This window comes from Colius striatus, chromosome 1 (assembly GCF_028858725.1).
Source record: "Colius striatus isolate bColStr4 chromosome 1, bColStr4.1.hap1, whole genome shotgun sequence".
NCBI classification, from domain to species: domain Eukaryota; kingdom Metazoa; phylum Chordata; class Aves; order Coliiformes; family Coliidae; genus Colius; species Colius striatus.
The window spans coordinates 173,631,541-173,649,740 of record NC_084759.1 but is presented as its reverse complement, the minus strand read 5'-3'; the positions used below and the strand labels follow the sequence as shown (position 1 = coordinate 173,649,740).

Genomic DNA, 18,200 nt, shown 5'->3' with positions numbered 1-18,200 from the left:
TATAAATAAGATAGGAAAAGTAACCTTTTCAGCAAGTAAAGATGTAGACAGTTTATAGAATATGTCTAAAAATGTACCTTAAGAGAGAAATAGGGCTTTCATAAATAGTTTTTACTTGTTCAAAGAACAACTAAAGTACACAAGACACAGAATACCATCATGAAGAGTGGGCTGGTTGGAAAACCAATAACAATATACCTGGGCTCACTGATCCTAATTCCCAGCCAAAGGATAACTAGGATGATTTTGCATAAACTGAAATGTATCCATGAAGTTATGGCCGTTCTTTAATGACTTAGTATATGGTATATGATGTGTTTGACAGTAAAAATTGTTTGTGATGTACCTAATATATACAATATTTAGAATTGAACATGACTCAAAAGTTGTTAATATTTTAAAATACTTTGGTTATGAGAATTTCTCTTTGTAGTTTCACAAGAAGCTTCAAGGACTTTGCTTCCAACTAGCTGTTGAAATTCTTGTCACAGTATGTAAGATTCTTATATAGGTTGTTCATTCTCTACTAAAGCGGCTAATATCTAAGTCCTCCTCCTTTTGGCTCCATCTTCATCAGTTCAGGAACTCTGGCTGGCTGCCAGTGCTCTGCAGCTGTCTGGGCTTTGTTTCCGTAGCTGTCCTGGGCTGAGAGCCACCCTGTGTAACTTTAGTCCAACCATAACTTAGACTTTGTCCTTTGTTATTGTTCTCCATTTTTACTTGATGGTGGGATACAAACCTGTTCTCTGGAATATTAGCTGCTGATCTTCAGATTAACCCAATGCTCTAAACCAAAACAGGTTGTTGGTGTTGTAAGAAGTAAAAACCTTTAGGGTAAAGGACAAATAACTTCTCTTTCCAATATAAACAGTCACCACAAAGGGAACAAAAAATTGTGCTTACAAGAAAGTGTTTTATTCACATGGAACATGTAAGACAGACACTGAATTCTGAGTAATCTTCTGCATCAACCAATGCAGTCTTCCATTACTACAGCCTACCAACTCAGATATTGCTGTTAATATCTCAAAAGTATCAAATAAGCCCACAAGATTCAAGAAACAATATCATTACATTGATATACATTTTCAGAATAAAGGCACATGAAAACACATGAATGCTTTTACTTGGTCAACTATGTGCTACCAGTTTACAGATGTGCAAAAACCACACCAAATGAAAAATGTCCTGGGTTTGGCTGGATCAGGGTTAATTTACATAAGAACCTGAGAGAGTGCACAGTCAGGACAACTGATCCAGGCTGTCCAACCAGACATTTGATACCATATCAATGTCATCCTCAGAATTTACCTCAGGGAACTGGCTGGGGAGGGGAGTCACTGGAACCCAGATTTGCATCTGACCAGGTTCTGGGTGATGAGCAATGACATCATGCATCACTTACTTTGTGTATTCCTTAATTGGTATTATTGTTATCACTGTTTCTTCTCCCCTTTTGTTATCCTATTATATTGTTCTTATCCCAGCCCACGAGATTTTATCTTTTTCTTCTGATTTTCCTCCCAATCCTACTAGGAGGGGGAGGAGTGAACAAGCAGCCATGTGGTTCTTTGTTTCTGGCTGGGCTTAAACCATGGCAAAAAGAAAAGATTTGATAGTTTCACGTAATCCAAATTGATTTTGGGTGAAAAACTCAATAAAGTTCTTGTTACTTTTTTTTTGTTGTTTTTGTTGGGAATTTAATGGTTACAATAGAGTACTTTTCCAGTTTCCGGGAGATGCATCCTTTAGAGAATTGCAAGACACATAAACTGACAGTACATTTTACAAGATGCCATACTTTTTCTCCATGTTCACATAGAGTCTAGAGAACAACCCAGGTCACACTGAAACATATGCAAAGCAGTTAATCACCTGAAAAGGCATTGAATAGGCTTCATGGATTGTATTGACTCTGTTGTCCAGAACACAAGTTTACACACATATTACACTTAAGCACTTCCACACAGAAGACAACTTAATCTCCACTGAAGTCTCTACACTAGAACAAACTGCTTCAGAATTCAAGCCGTTTGACCGGAAATGGGTATTTCAATAGAAGACATTATAGTTGTGTGTCCAAAGATGTTACTGGCAATGAGACGACGTCTGACAATAAAATCGAAACATGAAGAAAGATATTTTTATTACTGATTTTGTGCAATAATCAAACCAGAATAGTGTGTTCCTAGAGCACTAGTAGAAGCTTCAGCAGGACTGTTATCAAATAAGAGTCACCACAAAGAAGAGCAAGCACATATGTGAACACCTGCAAATGAATAGCTGCTATGCCATCTACCTGTTGGGGAAAATAGGGTTTGGATTAGAGGTCTGAGGCTTTCTCCAAAAGGAGAGTTAGCTTCTGCTTCCTCATACTTCCCTGTAGAACCATACACATAGGTATTGCGTGTTTTCTTTGTCAAAAGTCTTCTGGTGTCAATTTGTTTGTTGGGAGAAAGATGTGTAGCCCTCAAAACTTAAACATATTGCTATATCTGAAATTTTTTACAAAAGCTTTACCTTGCAAAACTACATTTTTGACCTAATCAGTAAAGAATGCAATGATATACTGAGAATTTTTACAGCTTTGAAGCATGCAAAGCACTAATAATCCAAATCTGCTTCTCTTTCTTAGGTTTTACACACTTAAGAAAAATGTGACTATCCCAGAGGTGATTAGCAAAGTAAAGCATGATTTTAATAAGAAGATATAAAGGCAAGATGTAAAAGCTCTTCATGTATGATTTTGATCATATAGTCTAGTTCTTTCAGCACAATAACTAAAGTACTGAAGATTTTTATTGCACATTCAATATACTCACAATATTCAAGATGCTCATGATATTCTGTAAACCAAGTCAGAAGCTGTGTTTTCACAGTACTTTGAGTGCAGAATGGGATCTCATCAGAGTATATTCATTGATGATTGATGGCAATGTTTTTACAAATCAATTTATTCTTAAGGGCCTTATTTAGACTATTGTAGTTGCAGAATGATTCAGATGTAGTTCCTCATGAATCCCAGGAAACTTGACCAGAAAGAAATGCTAAGACTTCCTTCTGTTCAGACCTTCTATAGCAGTACCTGAATCTGAGTTACATAGCCTGAGCTGATCTATTTATTCTCCACGTTTCTTGTTGAATCTAGGTCACTGCACAGAAAAAGACCAAAATATTCAAAGGATTTAAGAGAGAGAAAAAAAAGAAAAAAAGATCCATCTCTATTCTAATTATAGGGAGGCTTCTCTGGGAGTGATGCTTTCTTACTTCTGGCTCCACGTTTACTTTTAGTATTATTTGGACTGTTTAAGTCAACATGTCGACATCTTGTAAGCTGATAATTACTGATATACTGGACTCTTATGTAACAAACACTTATTCACATTCTAGAAGTCTATCTAATAAGCTTTTTTTTGGATCATTTATCTTTCATCTTTTTTAAAAAACAAATAAAAATACACAAGTCAGAAAGAAAATTCTCCTGCTATCTAAGGAGTTTTGTAATCTAATGAATTTAGGTGTACCTTATAACATAGTGGTACAATTGTACAGTTGTATAACATCTAAACTGAGAAACTGGCATAAAAAAATTGGATCCAGACTTGCCTAGAGTCTATCACTAGGATTATACTGGAACAATGGAAAGATGAATCAGGTCTCAAAATAGCAAATGTCCATTTTAAAATGTTGAGGTACATAAGCTTTAAAATTCTGACCCTTCCCTTGTTTTAGCAGTCACAGAACGAGATATGAAAGACACCCTCAGCAATCACTAGAGGCAGAATTTAGAAGCACATAAACAATTCATGTCCAGTGTAACAGTAAAAAAAAAAAATAAAAGAACACAGAAAAATAAAACCACGTAATCAGTTACTTTTTAAAAATTGCAGAGACTGTTCAAAGGGCACACATTATTTATGCACATATAATTTATTATGTATTTCCTGTGGTCCATCTGAGTGGTTTAATAAAATAAAGCCAGATGTCAGCAAGTAATTTGAACATTTCTTTGGTGGAAGGATGCCCCTGACAGACTTCTCTGTGCCCACTCTCACAAAAATATCTTCTGATGTTATCTTCCTACCACCAATATAGTCCTACAAGATCTCAGAACCCAACATGAAGAGTTATCAAATTGTATCGGTTTTCTTGCATGTTCAAGTAAGGTTTCACACTTTCCATGCATGGGAATTTGAGAATTATAAAAATTACTTAGGAAAAAAAAACATTTTGTAGGACTGGTTTAAATATACAGCTCCTAAGAACAACACATTGTTTTACTATAGACGTGAGCCTTTCCATCTCTTCTCTGTGCTCGTGGCAGGGACAATAGAACGGTTGTTTATAAACAAGTAGAAATCATATATATAAAAAAAAAAAAAACACATGCCCCACTGAGAACCACAATCAATATGGCAGGAATACTTATGCAATGGTTGTGCTGGCAGTATAGACATAGCAGCATGCACGGTAAGAAGAGGATGTAACTGGTTTTCTATTCTGGTAACTGTAATTTAATAGAGGGTCATGATATTCCTGGAATTTTGGTCACCTGTCTTTCAGCAGCATGATCTTCTTCACTCTGCTGCAATAGTGATTTCTATAACTGAATGTGTCAAACTGCATTTCCAACAACATCTTGAATACTACTTCAGAGCTGACAGGCATGAACTGCTACTGTATTTTCAGCAGTATTAGACACAGCACTAATCTAGGAGTTGAGTGACCTACCTGAGTTGTTACCTCCTCTCTAGAAGAGAGGTTTATTATCTCTCACAGGTTTCCAGATTGCTTTTCTATTATCTATTTATCTCCCACACTTCTACTGACTACCTGCTTCAGCTGATAACTGCCAGGTGCCTCAAATTCTCTGTGATGCCTGATAGAGATCTCTCTCACTTGAGACTATTGCTGTAGTTACAATGATGTGCTGTGTTCTGTGTCCACGGGAGCTGTAAAATAAAAGAATTTTATTGGGCGTGGAATAGACATGGTTGATGCTTACAGAGAAAACAGATCTCAATCGAAAGGCTATAATTGGCTATATTTTATCATTATAACTCAAGTCTTATTCCTATTTATATGATTTTATCACAAATAAAGAAGTATATATCTCCCTTTCACTAACAGAACTAGAATTAAAGTGTTATTCTAGTGATAGAGCTATCTGTGTGTATGAATGGAGGTGGAAGCTGACAATCATTAGTTGCTGATATAAAACTTACAGAAGGTGGCCTAGGTGATCTACCAATAAAATTTTAATGATAACACCCTGTGTTTTTGCTGGAGATGAGGAACATGCACACCACACCGGCCTGCATATGGACATCAGAGAAGGCTGAGTTGCATATTTATGGAACAGAAATCAGTCCAGAAAAACACCACATAAATAAGAATGTAGTCTTATGCAGGCCAGAACAACACACAGACATGAATATGCACACTTCAGATCCAGACTCTGCAACTAGAAGACATATCCTGTGATATAGCAGAGGAATCTAAGGTTAGAAGAGAAATCGTAAAATTTTGAGTTCAAATGAAACCATGTAACAAGTGCCATGGAGGTGAAATGGACTTTTCCAGCAGAAGACTTACCCAAACAGTGAATAGACTCACAGTAAATACTATCAGGTATTCAATATTTGCAGTATTTTCTTTTCCTCTGGTGAAAAAAAAAAACCCTTTCTCTGTTATTATAACTAAAAAGACTTCAAGCTGATATCAATCAAAACATAGCAACAGTGCATAACATGCAATCTCCCGGAAGTCTATTTCACTATTAAACCAGATGTACGCCTTCTTTTCCTGCACATACTAGATAGATGAGTTTGTTGAATTTCTTCCTCACAATTAGATCACTGCAAAATACAGAATGCCACCCTCCATACACAGATACACACATGTGCTCATACAGGTCTGAGTCTTTCCTAGCTTCTTGAAATTCACAGGGAAATTAATAATTGCTCTCACTAATACATTTTTAATTCTTACCCTTAGAAGGTAGCTATGATCATTTTCACTTTGAATAATGGGCTTCCTACATTGAAGGTGCTCGAATACTGAAAAGATGTAGAATGACAACAGGTTTGGTTTTTTTTAAATCTGCAACAAAGAACTGGATCACTTCAGAGCCTTCTCCTGCAGTACTTGGAGAAGAGTGCATTCACTTTAAAATCCTGACATCACTGCAATCAAGGTCAGCATAAAACCCAAAATCATGCATCATAGTAATTTCTATGACTTTAAGCATGGTGCAGATACTAACCTGTGTAAGAAATTGTGCAGACTGTAGGCCAGAATCACACACTGCTATAACTGCAGACATCTTATGTTCAGACTCTGCCTCAGATTGGAAAATGCAAGATGCAATGATGCACACAGCAACAGTACACGCATACACCTTTCCTAGAGAGGGATGCTCTGAAAAGAGCTATAGAAAGAAACCGAATGAGGCATATATGTCTATACAGGAAATTTATATGTCTATGTAATGGATAGCATAGGTTAAAATAATCTACTATTTACATATAGATATGTAATGATATAAGTGCAAATTTATTGTATATAAGCACAGAATAGATTCATTTGTCCTGTATGTAGCAGTATTATAAACAGTGTGCATTATGTACTATGTAGCACAGCAAATAACAGTGAGATACCTTATCATATACATCAATGTGTAACATTTATTGTCGATAACATATACAATAAATATATAGCGCATTATAATCTGTACTATCTATCATATACAATATACATTTATTTTTTTTTTTTTAAATCTATATTTCTACCTATATAACTATATACTTATTCTGGTTGAAGTGCATCTATGGAAGAACTAGAACTGTGCAATGAAAAACAGTTACCATTTCTATCTTTGTGTATTTATTTCTCAGCTCTCTGAAAAATCACTTTCCTAACATGTTACAAAATATCATGTAAACTGTAATATTTCACTGTAAAAGACAATGTAGCCATGTGCTGCATTTTACAGGAACTCTCTGAAGTGCTATATGGCCTATGATTTTCTTCAGGGCATACAAAATGTTTGAATAGGAAAAGAGCTTAATGCCACTGTAAAGCCAAGTACACAACTTTGATTTCAGCACTAGCAGTGTATCTCATTATGAAAGATTTTACATCAGATTTCATTACAATGTACACATTTTTAATCCTGCAATTGTGAGCCTGCCTGGAAGTGACAGTGAGTTTGATCATGGGCATCTTGTACTCCAAAACTCCTTTGCTTATATGCCAATGAGTAGCTGCTTAGTGTTTGCTCTTCCCTTTTCTTGGCTTAAAGGAACTCTCTTGAGTGGGACCCTCTTGTAGGTCTTCCAAAACCTGTCACACAACCTGCGGCCTGGACAGACAGTGTGCCCATGGGGTTCCTTTCACACACTTGCACAGTAGATGACTGACACTGATACCTAAAATAATGTAACGGTGACTTCCCTGAGCTGCTCCAGCAGTCACCATGGATGTTTGCTCCTAAAAAACTTCCCCAGACTCATGTGTGTAGCTCAAAATTAATTAGCTTATGGGATATCCCTAAACGACTTCAAAATGCTCAAACTCTTTCATGGATAAAAGCGTTTGCTGTCTCTACCAGTGAACTATCTACCGTTCCTTATGATGACAGTGCCAGAATCCACCCAAAGTGACCCTTCCTGAACCTGAAGAACTCGCACTGGAAGCAGATGATACATACATTACAACAATAATATCATAAGAAAAAAAGTAATGATAAAATGTCACATTACTGGGATTTCTGGGTCTGCATCTTCTGGTTTAATGACTCTAGTTTAAAATATAGGATAATTTCTTATAGTTTTCACAAAAAAGCAAAAAATATTTGTATGGAAAGGTGCCAAAGAAATCTGATTTCTATGAATTTGTGCTTCATGATGGGCAGTCCTCTGTGGATGGTATTGCCACTCATGCGGCAGCTTTTTTGAGGGGGGTCATGCTTCTTTCCAAATTATTTTTAAAAAAATTTTGTTCATGGTGGTTGATGCAAGCTAAAGGATTCAAATGTTATTACTGTAAAATAGACAACAGTATCGATCCCTTTCCTCCTCCACTAGTGGCTCAGCACAATGGAATATTCCCAACTACAACCCAAGTTCTCTCTCCTCCTGTCCATATACTAGCAGTCTCAGTTCCTAACATATCTGTAAAGATCTTACTTGTAAAGTTCTAAACAAAGTACATGTAATAAAGTCTGGAAAAAAAAAACCCAAAAACCAATCACATGATACCCACATTAACTTTTGTACAGGTTTCTCAACATACTATCAACAGCTGGGGCCTCCCCACACTACTTTAAATGTTGCACACAACATTTAGCAATGAGAATAGGCATTACGGTAAAGACTTTAATGATGCAATGACATGATTATGTTGTACCTCTTTCCCTACAGGATTTAAGCCTTAAGGACTGAATTTCTGCAGAATTTAGACGACATTTTCATAAATACGTTCATGATATATACAAAATAATTCTTGTAACTTCTTGGTTTGCTATGGGAGAACAAAAGGAGGTCCACGATTTTAATCAACAACTCATTGCTGACTGGCCCAATTTCAGTTCCTGCTTCAGAAGACTAAGTTCATTCGTTTAGTACAAAAATAACTCTTCTATTTATTCTTTTTCCTAACATGAGCAAGTGGTTGCGCCTTTTGGTAACCTTTCCGTGGTAGAGCGAGGGTAATCAGCCTTATTATGTGAAATACTTGGCATCCTCAGGCCTGAAAAAAAGGCGAACGGGGTGGGACCGGGGGCGGGCACGCCTTGAGCTGCCAGAAGCGAGGCGAACACTGCGATCAGCAGCCGGTGGTGCTCTGCTTGCCCTCGCGTTTCCCGTCGAGCGCACCCTGCCCTGGCCGCGCCTCCGAGCGGGCAGGTAGGCGGGGAGGCCGCCGGCGGAGGGGGGCTGCCGCCTAGTCCCGGCGGGCACAGTGCCGGCTGCCGCCCGCTCTCCCCATCCCGGCGAGGGCGCGGCGCGTCCCCGGTCCCGCGCTGGCTCATTCCTCCCGGGCCGAGCCGGGCTGGGCGCCGCGCCCTCGCCGGCCCCGCGGAGCCGGGTTGGGCAGCCTGGGAGGCGTCTCCTGCGCAGCCCCCGCCCCCCCGCGCCGGTGCTGAAGCGCCTCGGCCGCTCCCCGGCAGCACCCCCGGGATAGCGGCGCCCCGTCGGCCCCGCAGCAGCACCCGGGCCTCCCTCCCTGCCGCCTGGCCCGGGCTCCCCCATTGCTGCCCCGCTGCCGAGGACACTTCATGGGAAATAAATAAAGTAATTACCCCACTCACCCGCGCGGCAGGGAGAGGAGCCGGCGGCGGCCGCGGGATTAGACCCAGCCCGAGCTAGAGACCAGGTAACGTAACCTACCCGCCAGGAGGGAGGAGGAGGAGGAGCAGCAGCGAGGCCGCTGAGGTCGCCCCCGCCGGGGAGGGCTCCGGGGAACGGAGAAGGGGCTGCCGCAGCCGGGTCGCGCCGGCGTGGCCCCCGGCTGTGGGCGTGAGGGCGGCTGCCCCCGCACCGTGTGTGCCACAGTCAGTCGCACTCTCACACACACACACGAGCCGCCGCCCATGCAAGGACGGACGAACGGACGGACGCCGCGTGGGGCGCAGCCGACGCCCCTCGCAGGCGCTTCCCTCGGTGCTGGAGCAGCGGCGCCCGCCCGGCGCTGACAGCGGGGCAGGGAGGCGGGCGACGGGGCCGGGCCGAGGCCGCAGCTGTGGGGGGGGGCGCGGCGCGATCCCGCCCCCGCGCCGCTGCTCGCATCCCGTAGGGCCGCCTCTCTCCGCGTCCCCGGGCGCTGCGGCACCGCCCGCCCAGAGTGGAGCCGGGGTCTGGGGCGCTGGAACCACGGGGGCAGCTCCACTGGGAAGTGTGGGCGGGGAGCGGCGGCAAAGCAAGGGCCATGGTGCTGCGCTTGCCGTCTTTGGAAACAGGCCTACAAGGAGCGCTGATGTCATCTCTCTGTGATCGAGATGACCTTGGGGAAGCTGGGTCTGAATGGACCCTGTGCAGCACCACGCGAGCTGCAGCACTGGTTACCCTGCTCCGGGCTGCTCTGAGCCCGACAATGTTGGCGTTGTTATCTCCGAACATTGCTGGCTTTAGTTAGTGGTTGTGTGCTGAGCTTCTGGGGTAACTGGTACCAGAGCAGAGGAAATACTTCTCTTTGCTTGACCTCTGATAGCACACAGTGGACTCAAGGACATTGAAGGGAACAGTATGAAGAGTCTCCCTGGTGAGGGGCAGTTGTCCCAAGAGAATAGTAGACCTCTTTGTTTTCAGTTTGTGGTTGTTGAAGTGGCCCCTACAAGACACTGAAGCAATCTTGGAAAAGACAAGTTGCCATATTCACATTTCAGAGACCTAGTGTCCTGTGGTACTCCCGGGAGGGCATGTTACATGTCAGTCTTTCACAGATGCAGAACTGGCACAGGTTCTCCACTGCTTTTCCAGTCTGGTGGATAGGAAAACAAACCAAAACTGAAGAACATTTAGAGGTAGCTGGTATTTCAGATGCTAGCCCGAGCTTTCAGTAGTCTTCTTGAAATTATTATTGAAAGCTATTTTGAGAAAAAGAAAGAAACTGAAGGAAGCTGTCTCCTCATGGAGACATCCGTTCTTGTTTCATTGGTCTCTATAATAATCACTCATGTTTCCATAGTGACATCCATCTGTGACTCTCAAGTTACTTATCAAATAGTAATGAAATAGGTGCTTCCAGCTTCCATTGCAGGAATGGGGCCATAAACTTAACAGCACTCCAGTCAAGCCAACAAAATATTGCCTCAGCTCTGTCTAAATGAATCATGATATGAAAGTTAGTCTTTAAGACATAAGGATGAAGACTGGTGTTTAAAGGAAGCAGAAAACTGACAAACAGTTCAATAAAATGGTAAATGCTTTTATGTACAAGCATTAAATCTGAGAATAATGTATAAGTGATTCCCTTATTTTTAAAGATGGTGCTCTCTTCCATTATTGTCTGCTAACTTTGAATATCATGTTTGAGAACAAGTGATGAATGAATGAATCCTTCCACGTGATGGAATAAATTCAGAGATTATACACCAGTTGTTTCTTTTATTTATGCCATTTATTATATAACTGTAACTCCATAGGTCTGTAAGGGCGCAGCTAGCTTAGTTTGCAATGTAGTGTTGACAATGAAAGTGGCTTCAGAGCAAAACAGCTTCTTATTTTGAACAGGCAGGCGGTGGCTGGAGGTTATGACTTTTCTTTTATGGCAGCAGTAAGAAATTTTGGTTAATGAAGTCAGCCTTATTTACGTGATGGAAATGTGGAATATGCTAAATATCAACTGTAGTCTCCACGGATGACAGAAACACATTTAATGGATAGGAAATCTCTTTGGGTTATGTAGTGAAACAACTGATCTGAACAGATATTTCACCTGTAAAGGAGGAGACTTTGAAATATCACCAAGGGAAATATCGAGGAAACATTGTGCCTCTGCAGCTGCAGTGAAGATAGGTAGAATTCTGTTGCAGCCATTTTCATTGTAAATTAATGCATCATTAATAGTATATAAAAAAGCATTCCAGCTCTTTAACCTAATTCCATCTGTCACTTCTCTGGAGTATATATTGGATTTGATCTCACTCAGCTCTTACTATGGCAAAATCCTCATTCAAGAATCTGAGTTTTAAGGAGACAAGTGATCCTGTGGGCAGCCTTAAAGGAGATGCTATTATTTACAGAAGGCAAGTCAAGTGAGAGAAAAGAGCACTGCTCCTTGAATCACAAGCTCATGTTTTTTAAAGTGTTTTTCTTCCGTTACTCTTCTTTCTTGAATTTGGTTCACTAAATCATACTTCTTGTCTATTTCTTTTATATATATATATATATATATACACACACACATACATACATATATATATATTTCTGGTACCCATTGTTCATTTTTTTTCTTTATTTTAGAAAAAAGTTCTCTCTGATATCCTTTGTTTCTTAAGTAAATTATTTTGTACTCTTTTATGATGAGCAAATGGTTTTGCTTCCAGTAACTCTGGTTATTACTGGGATCCTTCCACTTCAAGAAAAAAGGTTACATCTCACCTGTTTTAGTTTTCCTATTGGGATATCACAGAGTGCTTTTGAAGACCTGCATTTTTCTTGAAGAGATGTTTGCTTTAGCAAAGATGAGATCTGAATATAATTCTCAATTAATTGTATCCCTTACACCATTTGCCAGAGTTACAGCTATCCATTTTCTTATGCAAGGATCAAAAAAAGAAGAATGTTCTTGGGTTATGCTAATAATCTGTGCTGTGAAATGAATTTTATATTTCAAGGTCAGTATGATTCTGAAAATGTAATTCTCTTGATTTTCATTAAAAAAGGGTTAGGACATAGCTGTTAATTATTGATAGAGAGCATTACCGGTTTCTGACTGTTCGTTTAGTACATATGGCCTAATGTTTGCACAGCACCAAGGAGGAGGTTAGATAGGAAAACAGGACCCCATAGATAAGCTGTTTTATGTGTCAAATGAAAGGCTATGTCCCACATAGGTATCTCAGTCCAAACCTGCATTCCTTGACTTGCATGTTTTTGTGAGCTCTTGTGCCAGCTTTCATATTTTTGTTGTGAATCTCGGGACATTTGAAAAAAAGTTTGTAGTGTTCAAACAGAAGTAATTGGGATATAGGAGAACTGAGACAATACTCTGTGACTTGAGGAATACAGGATGTTAGACTGGAGAGCTCTGTTTGACTTTCCAATCTATCACATATTTCCAGTATTTCTTACAGCTTTTGGTCTTACAGTTGAGCAATCCATATAATGTTAAGCTTTCATTGAAGAAGAAATGTCTAGCTAACCAGGTCTTTGTGGCTGACAAACCAGAAATAGTCTCAGTTTGGGGTTTTTTTTTCCTTGCAGTCTCAAGATTCTTAATTAATAATGTTTGTGTCTGGGATGAGATTCATCATCATAATTTCTATTTTTGTTGGTTATATTTTAAATTTTTGTTTATGCAGTGTCATTAAGAAGTTCCTGTATTTGTTATTTTAAAGATCAAGCCTGCAGTTACATGCTAATATTTTTTATTTTCAGGACATGGTGCTTTCCTGTCTGGTGTCACTGGCAGTAATATGTAATCAGAGATGTGCATTAAGAGCATTTGCTGATAAAAATGGAATAAGCATTTCCAAAGGGATGTTAACATAACTAGGGCAATTAAAATGTTTCCAAAAAATGAAGGAAGATAATTAATGGAAAAGCATGGAAGCTTAGCATATTATACTTTTTTCCTTTGTGGTTGTAAGACTTAAGATGTTAAAAAATGCAAGCAATTGTAATTCAGAACATCAGGAAGCACTGGAAAACAAACTTAAGCCTGATTAAAAACAAATAAATATTAGCTGTTGATGCATTTTCTTGTAACTTAGTGTCATGATTATTGAAACAGTGAATGTATTTCAGGTCTACCCAACAAAAAAGCAGTGCTCTGAATAAAAAAGTAAATCATAAAGAATTGGCTAATAACTTTAGGCTGTAGGAAATATGTACTTTTAAGTCAGTTATTCATGAATTATAGAATGGTAGGAGTTGGAAGGGACCTCTAAAAATCATCTAGTCCATCCACTCTGCTCAAGCAGGTCAATCTAGTTTAGGTCACTTGGGAACATGTCCAGGTGAGTTTTGAAAACCTCTAGAGAAGGAGACTCCACAACCTCCCTGGGCAGCCTGTGCCAGGGCTCCCTCACCCTTACAGTAAAGAAGTTTTTCGTTATGTTTAAATGGAACTTTTTGTGTTCCAGCTTTTGTCCATTACCACTTGTCCTATCACTGGACACTACAGAAAAAAATGTTGCCCTATGGCATTGTCATACACCTTTTAAATACTTACTATTATTAATGAGGTCCCCCCTACAGTTTCCTCCAGGCTGAACAGTCCCAGGTCTTACAGCTTTTCCTCATGAGAAGGATGTTCCAGTCCCCTGGTCATCTCAGTGGCCCTGTACTGTACTCTCTCTTGAGCTGAGGAGCCCAGAACTGGACACAGGACTCCAGATGAGGCCTCACCAGGGCACAGTAGAGGGAGACGAGAACCTCCCTTGACCTGCTGGCTACACTGTTCTTGATGCATCCCAGGATGCCATTGGCCTTCTTGGCCACAACGGCACATTGCTGGCTCACAGTTAGTTTATTATCAATCTGGACTCCCAGGTCTCTCTTTGTAGAGCTGTTCTCCAGCAGGTCAGTTCCCAGCCTGTAGTGGTGCATGGGTTTTTCCCTTCCCAGATGCAGGACTCTGCACTTGCCCTTGTTAAATCTCATGAGGTTCCTCTCTGCCCAACTGTCAAGCTGGTTGAGATCCTGCTGAATGGCAGCACAGCCTTCTGGGAAATTAGCCAGTCCTCTCAGTTCGGTGTCATCAGTGAACTTGCAGAGAGTATACTCTATCCCCTAATCCAGGTCATTAGTGAAGATGTTGAACAAGACTGGTCCCAGAACCGATCCCTGTGGAACTCTGCTATTAAACTGCAGAAGGCCCAAATAGTGTACAAGTTGGAATATTTCAGAATACATTGGCATTCTTTCCAGTGATTACTATAAAAGGTAATGACAGCACCTTATTTTAATGGACAAAGCATAAAATTCTGCAATCTGGAGTTGCCCAAACGTGTAGGACTGTTTAAGCAGTGTTTACTTTCTTCCAGACTGAACATTTGTATGCCCCAGAAGAACACTTTCCAGTTGTTTTGACAGTAAGCTTGGTGGTTATTTCACTTTTATCTCTCTTTAAGGTTTTCCAGTGGAGAATTCTGTGGTAAGTGATGATCAAGGTGCTGTGGGAACATTCAGAAAGCACGTTGCGTGGAAGAAAGCTCATAACACCTCCTGTATTTCATGGCTTTTCTTATCTTTATGTGTTCTTAAAAGTTCTGTTCCTTTAGAATAGCTCATCTTCCCATACCTCCTACCAGACTCCTGATGGAGCTTCAGGAATGACTATTGTGTAGTGCCCTTCCATGGTACGGCCTCGGTGATAGCAAACTGTTGGCAGCACTCCCATGTTTGACACTTAGGGACAGCATGTGTGACGGAGAATTGTAATGGTGTTCAGAGTGTGTTTTGCATCAAAGAACTTTAGCCATTTGCTGTCACTACAGTGGTGGTAATGACAGTGCAACTATGTATGTACCTTTTGCATGTGTTCTGTGCAATAGAAATTGGTAAAGTCAGTCACAAAACAGTACTACGTCATCCCAAAAGACAGAAACTATTTTCTTTTCTCATAGAAATAGATTAATTAAGGTTTTAGCATTCATGCTCGCCACTCATCACTTAGACACTCTTACAGCCTGCAGTACAAATAAAAAGGAGACAGGTGAAATTTGAGTTTGTCCCTTGTATGAGTTTCAAATTCATAGTGTCAACTTCAGACTCATACTTCTCAGTGCTTGTTTTCTGAATTCAATACTGAAAACAGATATGTATGTTATAGTGCTGAAAAACATGAAGAAATAAATCAAAAAGAATTTACCATTTCTATGCTGACAAAAAACATACAATATGCCAAATATATATTTGAATTTTAAACCACAATCAGTTCTTACTGTAATGTGTTTGATTAGTATTGCAGATTGAGAAATATGCTCATTTCAAGCATATGCTTTTGAAATCAATTGTATTAGGAGTGGGTTTTTTTTTAAGATTAGAAATGAAGTGGCATTTTTTTCAAATCTCTGGGTTAATGATATAAATTTTTGGTGGTAAAGGTTAGAATTTTTGAAGTGGCGCAGGACTATTTTCAAACTATCAACCGTAATAACTTGGCGTCTAAGAGACATAGTTACTTTTCTTTACCAATCTTACTGAGATATGGAAATTGGAAACCTTAAAATGTAGGATGTCTCAATAGTTTGCCATGCTATTGAATTAACATGCTATAGGAGTTCAAATTACTAAATTTTGCTCCTATAGTTTTTATTCTATCCCTCAGGGCAGGTTCAAAAAAGGAAGAAAAAATCCGCAGCTTAGTGATGCAAATAAGCATGAGAAGTTGGTGTCTGATTTCTTAACAATTGGAATTTTATATGTTAAATTCCTTGACAATTCTGCCTTTGGTGAGTATGCTCTTCACTGAAGAAATATTTTTTAAAAGTTAACTTCTTTTGCATGCTATACCAGAGATGGATTTGAGTCTGGAACTGGATACTGGACCCTGTGTTCTCTGTAATGCCTCCTGCTGATGTTAGAAATGGAAACTGATGAGCTACAGACTCCGAACTGGAACTGAAAACTGGTTTCAGAGGCAGAAAGAACGTGCCTAGGATAGAGACTCAAGCTTGCTGAGCAAGAGGGTTGCATCTGGGAGCAGATGGAGAGAAGAGAATAGACTATGGAGGGAAATTGGTGCCGGAAGCTGAAGAAGGCAATGGGCCTATCATCCCATTACTAAACCCTTTTTAAGATGTACATCTTTATAGTCATTTGCATGTAGTGTTAAACTAAAAGCATCCTTTCTGCCCTGAAGAATTTATAAGATCTCTTCATTGTGTCCCACGGAAGTTCTAACTCTGTTTTCCATTAGACAGCCTCTTTCCTTTCTCACCAACACTACAGAAAACAAATCAGGGGACTCAATAGCCCATGTTTAGAAGCAACAACATCAGATTTTATCAAGGAGCGAAAAAACCTTGCCTGTTTTGAGACCTCTGGGTTGTACATTTAACAAAAATAGGTAGAAAAGGATATGCTGTAATAGCCTGTATTTACAAAGCATGAAGTATGCACCATATTTGGGAAAATAAGAAAAAAGGGGATCCTGTTTTCTTGTTTTTGTGCAGATGCAATTATGTTGGCTAAAGGCATAAGGTAGTTTTTGTTCTCATATTTTTCTGATGTAGTTATCCAAAGAGGTATTTTGATGTAGTTATGCTGGATATGAGGGTGCTTTGTTTCAATTTAGCTTATTTCCTCATTCATACATAACAACACTAGAGCATTATGAGAGTTGTGCATAGCCTGACTCAGTTTTAGCTATATTATAGTAGTGAAAGAAGTTTATGAGCAAAGCGAATGAATACAAGGACCAAACTCAAATGAGGCACAGAAATCTACTAAAGACATTTAAAACTGAGGCTTAAAAACATTGTGGTATTTTCTCTCAGTCAAAGAATATCTCAGTGTTGCTTGATTGGCATTTCCTCTGTTTCTTTGACCTCAGGTCTAAACTTGGTTTCCTTTCCTCTTGCACAGTTCCACTGAGTTAAAAGGGGTTACTCAAGGTTTACACCCAGTAATAGCTGAAGAGACTCTTTTGACTACTTCTCAAGACTCAGACTTTTAGGTCACTTGCTTTCATTTGCCTGATTAGTTTAAATGGAAATTATTTACCATAATTATCAAAATAATGTCTTTGTTTCCAAACAAGTGTTTTCTTGTGTACACCTTCTCTGTCCTTCTCATGCCCTGCTTCTTTCTGTGACAACATTTTCCTTTTCTCTATTAGAATTTAAAAAATCAAGGTAAAAGTTCAAGTTACTATTCTGCTCTGCTCATCCTACTGGCATATTGGATTTTCCACACTAGAACTGGAAACTGTCAGAGACGTGCTCCATTGTAGGACAGCTTTTTTATGATATAGGTGCTCCTTCTCCACATTAACTAGTATTTATGGATTTTTAATGCTATTTTTATCTTTAGAGGTACAAATGCTTACATTGTTTACCCTTCTGTTTTTTAATTCTGCCTTTCAGATGTTATGATTAGGCTAAAGGAAAAATACAGCCATAGAAAAATGCCAAAAGTAGAAGATGAAAACAGAGTAGAAGGGAAAGAGATGTTAACCTGAGGAAATATATTTTTTTTTTAGAAATTTCACAGAGATAAATATCTTCAAGCTACAAGAAGTGGAATAATGTGTCATCGTATTTTCAGTCAGAGTGGCTTTTATTTGTCTTCAGATTTTTAATTTTTTTTTAATTTTATTTTTGAGAAAGGAGTAGAGAGAATGTTGACCTTTGCTTTTATTCTTTCTATATGCTAATTGCAGGCCATGGAAGGTTTTTGTTGTTGTTGATGTCTGGTCAACAAATGAGTGCGCTTATGGCAGTGCTGTCGTGTAAACCAATATATCTGTCAAACAAGATGTCAATAAAAAAACTAATATGAAATATGATATGAGAAAAAAACCCATAAAAT

General features: G+C 39.5%; 1 protein-coding gene across 1 annotated transcript in view; it reads left to right on the top strand.

The window, feature by feature from the left end:
- Positions 1 to 9,154: 9,154 nt before the first annotated feature.
- The window catches only part of SLC16A7 (solute carrier family 16 member 7), an 80,065-nt gene continuing 71,019 nt past the window's right edge, over positions 9,155 to 18,200 (top strand). Inside the window, exon 1 of the mRNA XM_062016988.1 lies at positions 9,155 to 9,375. The gene's annotated coding sequence lies outside the window, so the exon portion shown is untranslated. The remainder of the gene's footprint in view (positions 9,376 to 18,200) is intronic.